Source organism: Rhinopithecus bieti, unplaced genomic scaffold (genome assembly GCF_001698545.2).
Source record: "Rhinopithecus bieti isolate Rb0 unplaced genomic scaffold, ASM169854v2 scaffold_39965, whole genome shotgun sequence".
NCBI lineage: Eukaryota > Metazoa > Chordata > Mammalia > Primates > Cercopithecidae > Rhinopithecus > Rhinopithecus bieti.
In genome coordinates, this window is record NW_016816279.1 from 3,793 (window position 1) to 13,188 (window position 9,396).

Here is a 9,396-nt window from a genome sequence, read left to right on the forward strand (position 1 = left end):
CCTCTGACAGCTGCAGCAGCAGGGCTCAAACCGGCGGGGCCATGTACCGCTCCAAGGACAAGCTCTGCTGAGGTGGACATGAAAAGCCAGCACGTGGGTCGTCTAGAGCCGCTCTGGCTCCAAGCCCCAGCACTGCTCGTGAAAATACAGAGGGAGAGAGAAGGCACAAATAAATACAAAAATATTTTCCAAATAAAAAGAAATGTCGAAACAAGAAAGCTGTGTTCTTCGGCCTTAGCCCCAGGTCCCCCTCACCCTGTCGCGTTTCCCAGCACCCTGATGCTTTGAAGGCTGACATCGAGACCCGCCGTGGCGCAGCAGCCACTCAGACCGGCCACACCGTGCTCACCTGTTTGCAGAGAGAATGAGAGAGTCAGAAGTAATATTTGTTTTTGCAGAACCACACTTGTAGCAAAAATAAGTTGCCTTTGGCCAGGCAGGAGACTAAGTTTTGTGACGGCTTGTCCTCCCAGTCTCTCTTCCTGTTGGGAACAGAAGTGTCCAGTAAACCCACCCGCATTCCACATGTCCTGTGGCTGCCTCCAGTGGTGAGTCTGTAAGGCCAGAGAAGAGTAGCTATGACCTTGAAATGCACACTTTAGGGTGTTGGCTGATGCGGAATCAGGAAGCCTGGAAGAGCTCTCACATGAGGAATTGTAGAGCTTCTTATGGGCATGAATTTGCACTTCCAGATGTGAAGGTTGCAGGCACCAGGTATTGCAGAGGAAGTGGGCAAACTCACCTAATAGAGAACTTAATTGGGGTTTGTAATTCGTATACACTTCTTACCCAGCAGAAACAGCTTACTGAACACCCCACAGGTGGCTGGATAATGTGCTAGAAACTGAAACCATGTCTGCGACTTAAGCTTCTCTGGTGCACAGCGCCCCACATCCTTCTCCAGAATCCCTTTTGGAGGGGCCAAGCAAGTCCAATATAGAGATGTTTACACTGAAACCACCAGTTTTGTTTCTTAAATCGTTTGTAAACAGCAGGATTATCCTGGGACTTATTTCCTACAAAACTGTAAGATAAGGATAAAATCCCATCCACCTGAATTGCTGAGAAACCTAAGTGGTGGGGTGACCAACCGGAGCCCTGTGGAGTGGCAGACTCTGGGGAGTCAGTGAGACTCAGGGGGATAAGTGAGATTCTCGCAGCAATGTAAGCCATCCTCCTCATAGAAATGCGTTTCCAGATTTTGCTGTATCCCCTGACCTGGCCTACAGGGACAGAACAGCCCTGGGGTCCACGTCCCCTCCCTGTCTCATCTGCCACTTGCCCACCTTGGCTGTCCATGCACCCATAGCTGTGACCATGGGCAGTGGTGCCAGCTTGGACTTCACCTCGTTGGAGCGGGCAGGATGTCACTCTGAGCTGATGTGAGATTGTTCATGTTGCTGCAGATTTTCGTGCTATTTGGGCTTCTAACAGCACAGAGGAGGATTCTGAAGTGAGAGATAAATTGGCTTCACGTAGGAGCAAGGGGGAAAGTGTTTTATTTTACTAAGAAGATTTTACTGGAAGACCAGTCCCTAAATGGCCTTTGCTTCGGCCACAGCTGCTGGGATGCCCTCGGACCTCACCTGCCTTGTCTGCATGTCTTCTTGTTGCCGTCAGGGCAGTGGTGTCCCCGGAAACATTCCAGGGCTCTTGGGTGGGAGATTTAAATTTTTTGGCTTCCCTCAGACCTCAGACCATGTGGGGTTTTTAGCTTGCTTGCTTGCTTGCTTGCTTGCTTTCTTGTTCATGGGCGTTTGATTAAAAGTTTGTGTTTAAAGAGCTAAGCTTCCCATCGGTTTTACTTATCAGTTTGAAAGACATTGAGATTTAAACACGGCTCTGCCCAAAACCTCTGCCAAGCAACCCCATCTGTCTGTCTGTCTGAAGGGACGGGAAGGTGGAGAAACTGCAGGTACTGACCTGTCTTTAAGCCACTGAGGGCAGCCGTCCAGCGTCCTCGGGACCCCAGATGGGAAACGTCTGGCCTCCATCACCCGGGTCAGCCCTGACAGGGATCTGTAATGGGGGCAGGGGTGGGGGTGGATGACAAAGTAGGAAGTGGATGTTGGGCAGCGAGGTGCGAATTGACGGCAGAGCCCAGCCCGACAGCTCCTTTGATTGATGAAAGGACATTGTTAACAAGCCTTTAAAGTTTCTCATTAATGTTTTTTTTTTTCATTGAAAAAAAGCCACCAGAAAAAAATTCCACATGGACAGTAAATAAGATCGATCCTGTACAGTATGGTATCAATGTTGGGAGCCTTTAGGAAAAAATTATCCACCCTCCTGTTAAAGACTTCTATTTGAGCTGCCATTTTCCAGGCTGTTGAGAGTCCCTGGCAGTGTGGGGACCTGGGCAGTGAGGCACGTTCCGCAGATGTGATGTGGTCAGCCTCACAGATAATGTTTCTCCCATGGCCTGAGGATGCAGATCAGAGCCCCTGAGCTTTGGTTGTCATGGACTCTGATGCAGTGTGGGGAGGAAGGGTGGAGAAGGATCTCATGGATCTGCTGCCATGGAGAAGCTGGAGTTCTTCTCAGCTCCGAGTGAGTCCCAAGGAGTGCGTCTGAGCGGAGTGCACCTGGTGCCCATGGTTCTCAGCAGAGATGCTCAAGCCCTAGGGCAAGGGGGCTGTCTCTTCTTGTTTCTACCCGGGGGCTGAGCCAGCCCCCCCATTATACACACAGCACCACACACGTGTACACCCAATAGTTCTTTCCAAGTCTTGAGTTACATGGCACTGCTGTTTGGACCCCGAACACCAGCGGAACATGTGCTTCCAGGTTGATTTGTTGACTCACATTAAGAAAATCCAGCTGGAGAAAGTATCAGGGTCCTAACGTTAAACAACATGTGATATTGTGCAAAAAAGATTGCTTTTGTGTGTTGTGATTGCCATGGCTACGAGGAGAAGTGGATGTGAGACTTGGCCGGTGATGAGGAAGCATGTGTGGAGCATGGAATCAGGTCCTGAGAAAGCAGGCGGTCCTCAAAGGTGGCAGAATTGGCCCTGGGTCCCCTGCCCAAAGGCCACTCCACCCTAGGGACCTGGCATCTCTGTTTCCAGACCGGGGTGCATCTTGACCGGTAGTGGTACAACAAAGAGGGCATAAGGCACCTGAGGGGAAATTAAAGTTGGAGGGAGGGGAGTTGGGGCACCTGTGGCGGAAAAGATAAAAAAGCACTACCAAGAAGTGTTCCTGGATCATTCCCAGAATAATGTGCCTTCCCATCAAACCCTGCACTGCTACCGGAGACCCTTAATACCCTGGTTCGGACCCTGCATAATTCTCATGCACACTAGTGGTTCCACAAACCTGCAGAAGACCCCTGAGTGGAAGTTAAGGTGCAGGGAGTAGAGGCAACTGAGAGATAGGGAAAAAAAATGTGCTGCTGATAGGCGGGGCCTGTGTCACCCACGTATGGAAGTGCCTTACAATCAGCACCTGCACTGTGCTCCGGGGACTCTGGTGTCCATGTTTCGAATACAGGGTGCATTTTGGGTTCACGAGGGGTATCCCAAAGTGGGCCCTGTGTTAGGTCCCAGGGACCCTAGCTTCCTTGGTTCGAACCCAGGGTGTGTCTTGGGCATACTAGTGGTACCCCAAATTGAACTGAAGACCCCTGAGGGGAAGTTAAGTTTAGAGGGATGAGAAATGGGGCACTGTGTCAGATAAAAGCCAAAAACACTGGTGAGAAGCATTCCTGCATTCCCCAGGGATGAAACTGCATTCCCATCAGCCCCTGCACTGGGTCCCAGGGACCTGGCTTCCCTGTTTCCACACCAGGGTGCGTCTCTGGCCTGATAGTGGTATGACAAAGAGGGCATAAGGGCCTTGAGGGGAAAGTAAATTTGAGGGAGGGGAGATTGTGCACCTGTGGCAGAAAAGATAAAAAACGCACTACCGAGAAGCGTTCTTGGGTCATCCCTGGGGAATGTGCCTTCCCGTCAGCCCCTTTGCAGCTACCCGGAGACCCTTATGTCCCTGGTGCAGACCATGGGTGGTTCTCGTGCCCACTACGGGTATCACAAACCTGGCAGAAGGCCCCTGAGTGGATAGTAAGGTGCAGGGAGAAGAGGCAACTGAGAGAGAGAAAGAAAACCTTGCTGCTGAGAACCCAGGCCTGTGTCCCCCACGTATGAAAGTGCCTTACACTCAGCCCCTGCGCTGTGCCCTGGGGACTCTTGCATCCCTGATTCGAATGCAGCGTGTGCCTCGGGTTTGCTGAGGTACCCCAAAGTGGGCAAAAGGTGGGGCACCAGTGGCAGAAAAAAAAGAAAGAAAATTGCAAAACTGAGAAATATTCCCATGTCCACCACGGATGAAAGTACATGCCCATCAGTCTGTGCACTGGGCCCCGGGGACCCTGGCGTCCATGATTCAATACCAGGGTGCATCTCGGGCCCACAAGGGATACTCTACAATGGAAAGAAAGACCCTGAGGGAAAGGTGAGTTTAGAAGGAGGACATATGTGGCTCCTGTGGAAGAAAAAGGAAAAAATGGCGTCAGCGAGAAGCGTTCCTGGGATCCCCGGGAATGAAAATTACTTCCTATCAGTCCCAGCGCTGGTCCACGGGTACACTGGGGTACCTGGTTCAAACCCAGGGTGACTTTTGAGCCCGTTAGGGGTACCACAAACAGGGACGGAGGCTCCTGAGGTGATAGTAAGGTTGGAGTGAGGGGAGGTTTGACACATGTGGCAGAAAAAAAAATGTGCCATGGAAAAGTGTTCCTGGGTCTCCACGGATGAAAGTGCCATCCCATGAGACCCTGCGCTGGTACCTGGAGACCCTAGCACCCATGGTTCAAACTTAGGGTGTGTCCCGGGACAGGTAGGGGTACCACAAATCGGAGAGAAGGCCCCTGATTGGATGACAAGGTTTGAGGGAGGGATGGTGAGGCACCTGTTGGAGAAAAAGAAAAAAACCCTCTGCCAAGAAGTGGAGCATGGGTCATTACATAGGAAAATGTCTTCCCATCAGCCCCTGCACTTGGCCACAGGGAAACTGCGGTCCCTGGTTCGAATGCAGAGTTCATCTCTGGAATGCAAAGTGTACCCCAAAGTGAGCAGAAATTCCCTGAGTGGAAGGAAAGTAGTGAGGGAGGTGAGGTGGTGCACCTGTGGCAGAAAAAAGTAATCGTGATGCCAAGAAGCCATGCTGGGTCCCCCACGGACATACATCTCTTCACATCAGCCCTGGCACTGGGCCCCAGGAACACTGGAGTTCCTTGTTCAAACCAAGGCTGCATTTCAGACATGCTAGTGGTCCCCAAAAGTGGGACAAAGGCATCTGAGGGGAAGGTAAGGTTTGAGGGCGGGAGGTGTGTTACCAGTGGAATAAAAATAAAAAAGTGCCACTGAGAAGCATTCCTTGTCCCTCACGGAAGAAAGTGCCTTCCCTTCAGCGCCTGAGGTGGGCCCTGTGGACAGTGGTCTTACCGCTTCGAACTCAGGATGCATCTTGGGGCACCCTGGGGCACCCAAAATCAGGCAGAAGGCACATGAGGGGATGGTAACCTTCGAGGGAGGGGAGCCAGGGCACTGGTGCCACCAAATAAGGAAAGAAAGAGCGCACCCCTGAGAAGTGTTCCTGGGTCCCACACAGAAAACAGTGCCTTCCCTCAAGGCCCTGCGCTAGGCCCCAGAGACCCTGGTGTCTCGGCGCATTAGTGGTTCCCCAAATCGGACAGAAGACCCCTGAGGGGAAGGTAAGGTTTGAGGGAGGGGATGTGGGGCACCTGTTTTGGAAAATAACCAAAAACACACTGGTGAGAAGCGTTCCTGCATCCCCTAGGGACAAAACTGCCCTCCCATCAGTCCCTCCGCTGGGTCCCAGGGACCTGTCATTGCTGTTTTCAGACCATCGTGTGTCTTGGGCCCAGTAGTGGTATGACAAAGAGGGCATGAGGGCCCTGAGGGGAAAGTAAGGTTTGAGGGAGTGGAGTTGTAGCACCTGTGGCAGAAAGGATAAAAAACGCACTACTGAGAAGCGTTCCTGGGTCATCCCTGGAAGAATGTGCCTTCCCATCAGCCCCTGTGGTGCAACCTGTAAACCCTTATGTTCCTGGTTTGGACCCTGGGTGTTTCTCGTACCTACCGGGGTACCACAAACCTGGCAGAAAGCTCCTGAGTGGAAGGTAAGGTGCAGGGAGAAGAGGCAACCGAGGGACAGAAAAAAATATGCCCCGCTGAGAAGAGGGGCATGTGTCCCCCACGTGTGAAAGTGCCTTACAATAAGCCCCTGAGCTTTGCCCCAGGGACACTGCCATTCCTGGTTCGAATACAGGGTGCCTCTTGGGTTCACTAGGGGTACCCAAAGTGGGTAAAAGGCCCTGAGGTAAAGGTAAATTGTAAGTGAGAGGAGGTTGGACACTGGTGGCAGAAAATAAAGAAAGAAAATCGCACCACCAAGAAGCCTTCCTGGGTCTTCACTGATGAAAGTGCCTTCCCTTGATCCTCTGTGCTGGTACCTGAACACCCTGGCATCCCTCGTTCAAACCCAGGGTGTGTCCTGGGCCAGGTAGGGGTACCACAAATCAGAGAGATGACCCCTGATTGGAAGATAGGGTTTGAGGGAGGGATGGTGAGGCACCAGTTGGAGAAAAAAAACCCCACCATCGAGAAGCAGGGTGTGTGTTGCCATGGACTGAAATGCCTTCCCATCAGCCCCTGTGCTGGACCACGGGGACCTTGTGGTTCCTGGTTTGAATGTAGGTGCATCTTGGGAACGTGAATGTACTCCAAAGTGAGCAGAAGTCCCCTGAGGGGAAAGTAAATGGTGAGGAAGGTGAGGTGGTGCACCTGTAGCAGAAAAAATTAATTCAATGCTGAGACGCTATACTGGTCCCCCATGGACAAAAGTGCCTTCCTGTTTGCCCTGGCCCTGGGGCCCAGGATCACTGGAGTCCCTGGATCAAACATAGGCTGCGTTTTGGACCCGCTAGTCATACCCGAAAGTGGGATGAAGGCCCATGAAGGGAAAGAAAGGTTTGAGGGCAGGGTGGTGGGTTACCTGTGGAATAAAAAATAAAAAAAACACTGCCGAGAAGCATTCCTTGTCACCCATGGAAGAGAGTGCCTTCCCATTAGCATTTCTGGTGGGACCCGGGGATCGTGGCCTTCTTGTTCGAGCCCAGGGTGCATCTTGGGCCTAATTGGGGTACCCCAAAGCAGGCAGAAGGCACCTGAGGGGATGGTTACTTTCGAGGGAGGGGAGCTGGGGCACTGGAGGCACCAAATAAGAAAAATGCAACACACCGCTGAGAAGCGTTCCTGGGTTCCACACTGAAAACAGTGCCTTCCTATAAGGACCTGCAGCGAGGCCCCAGGAAGCCTGGCATCCCTCATTCGAACCCAGGGTGCATCTCGAGCCCACTAGTGGTACCCCAAAGTGAACAGAAGACCCCTGAGGTGAAGGTAAGGTTTGAGGGAGGGGATGTGGAGCACCTGTGTCGGAAATAAAACATAAACATACTAGTGAGAAATCCTCCTGTGTCCCGCAGGGACGAAACTGCTTTCCATCAGCCCTTGCGCTGGTCCCAGGGACTTGGCATCCCTGTTTCCAGACCAAGGTGCGTCTCGGTCCTGGTAGTGGTACGCCAAAGCAGACAGAAGGACCCTGAGGGGAAAGTAAGTTTTGAGGGAGGGGAGGTGGGGCACCTGTGGCAGAAAAAATAAAAAACACACTACTGAGAGGAATTTCTGCATCATCCCTGGACTAATGTGCCTTCTCATCAGTCCCTGCACTTCTACCTGGAGAACCTTACATCCCTGGTTCAGACAATGGGTGATTCTCATGTCCACTAAGCATACCACAAACCTGGCAGATGGCCCCTGAGTGAAAGGTAAGGTGTGAGGCAGGGAGATGGGGCAACTGAAGGAGAGAAAAAAAAACGTGCCACTGAAGAGCAGGGCCTGTGTCCCCCACGTATGAACGAGCCTTACAATCAGGCCCTGCTCTGTGCCCCGAGGACTCTGGCGTTCCTGGTTCAAATACAGGGTTTGTCTCAGGCCTGCAAGGGATACCGCAAAGAGGGCCAGAGGCCCTTGAGGGGAAAGTAAGGTTTGAGGAAGAGGAGTTGGGGCCCATGTGGCAGAAAAGATAAAGTGCAGCCCTGAAATGTTCCTGGGTCTCCAAGTATGAAAGTGCCTTCCCATGAGCCTCTGTGCTGGTACCCTGAGACCTTGGCATCCCTGGTTCTAACCCAGGGTGTGTCTCAGGCCTGCTAGGGGTACCACAAATTGGGCAGAATGCTCCTGATTGGAAGATAAAGTTTGAGGGAGGGAAGGTGAGGAACCTGTGGGAGAAAAAAAAACTTGCCTATGAGAAGCGGGGCCTGGGTCACCAGGGGAGAAAGTGCCTTCTTCCCAGCCCCATCGCTGGGCCACGGGGACCCTGGCATGCGTGGATCAACACCTGGGTGCATCTTGTTTCTGCTGAAGGTACCTCAAAGCGGGTAGAAGGACCCTGAGGGGAAGGTTAATAGTGAGGGATGGAAGGTGGTGAACCAGTGGCAGAGAAAAAAAATCGCACTTCTGAGAACCTTTTTGTTTGGACGAACAGAGGCAGGATGGCGCACTTCCGGGTTCTTCATCACCAACTTTTCCCGTGCGCGCGAAAATGCAGCCGGCGACCCGGGATGGTGCAGACCAACCGGGCATGTGCCAGGTGATGTCAATCCGAAGAGACTAAGATTTACCTGGTCGCACCTGCGGAATGCCCCCCAACATGCCCGTGCCCCGCCTATTGCCCTCCCACTACTAGAAAAGCCGCTCCCGGCCAGCGCCCCGTGTGGACTTCCCAGCCCCCAGTAGGGACTGCAGGAACTCCGTCCAAGAGCTCACCGGGGGACTCTCTTGGCCTCCTTTGCCGGAGGCCGACAGACCTCTCCCTACCCACCTTCTTCCCCTGAAGCTAGGTGACCAAAAATAAATTTGCAGTTTTGCTCCTACCCTTGCCTACTCACTGGTTCTTTTGTGCCTGCTCTGGTGGTCTTTAGAAAAAACAAATCAGGTGGTGCCGAACCCGGGAGGAGACCCCTCCTCCGGGCCCCCAGGGTCCGGGGAGCCTCCTCCTCCTTCCACGCCGTGGACGGACCGGGACCTGAGACCCGCTTCCCTCACTCTCACGGCCTCTCTGGGGTAAGTGCCCTTGTCTTCTCTTTACCTCCCTCGGCCAAAAATCCTGTGCAGGTCCGAGGCCGACTTTTGAGCCACCAAGTGGGTCGGGAGACCCGTTCAGGACGGAGACGTCCACCTGAAGGTAATCTCCACTTTGGCTCCATGAGCCTCCAGTCTGTCTCTGCTGGTTCCAAAGGACGCTTTGAAGCCAGGCAGAGATCCACTTCCATTTCCATTGTGTCCATTGTGTAAGTAAAGAGGAAACAAA

General features: G+C 52.8%; 1 long non-coding RNA gene across 1 annotated transcript in view; it reads right to left on the bottom strand.

The window, feature by feature from the left end:
* Positions 1-1,299: 1,299 nt before the first annotated feature.
* Positions 1,300-9,396, bottom strand: part of LOC108516993 (uncharacterized) — a 21,702-nt gene continuing 13,605 nt past the window's right edge. Inside the window, exons 2-3 of the long non-coding RNA XR_001881975.1 lie at positions 1,924-2,019; positions 1,300-1,448 (exon numbers count right to left, since the gene is read on the bottom strand). This is a non-coding gene — a long non-coding RNA (uncharacterized LOC108516993). The remainder of the gene's footprint in view (positions 1,449-1,923; positions 2,020-9,396) is intronic.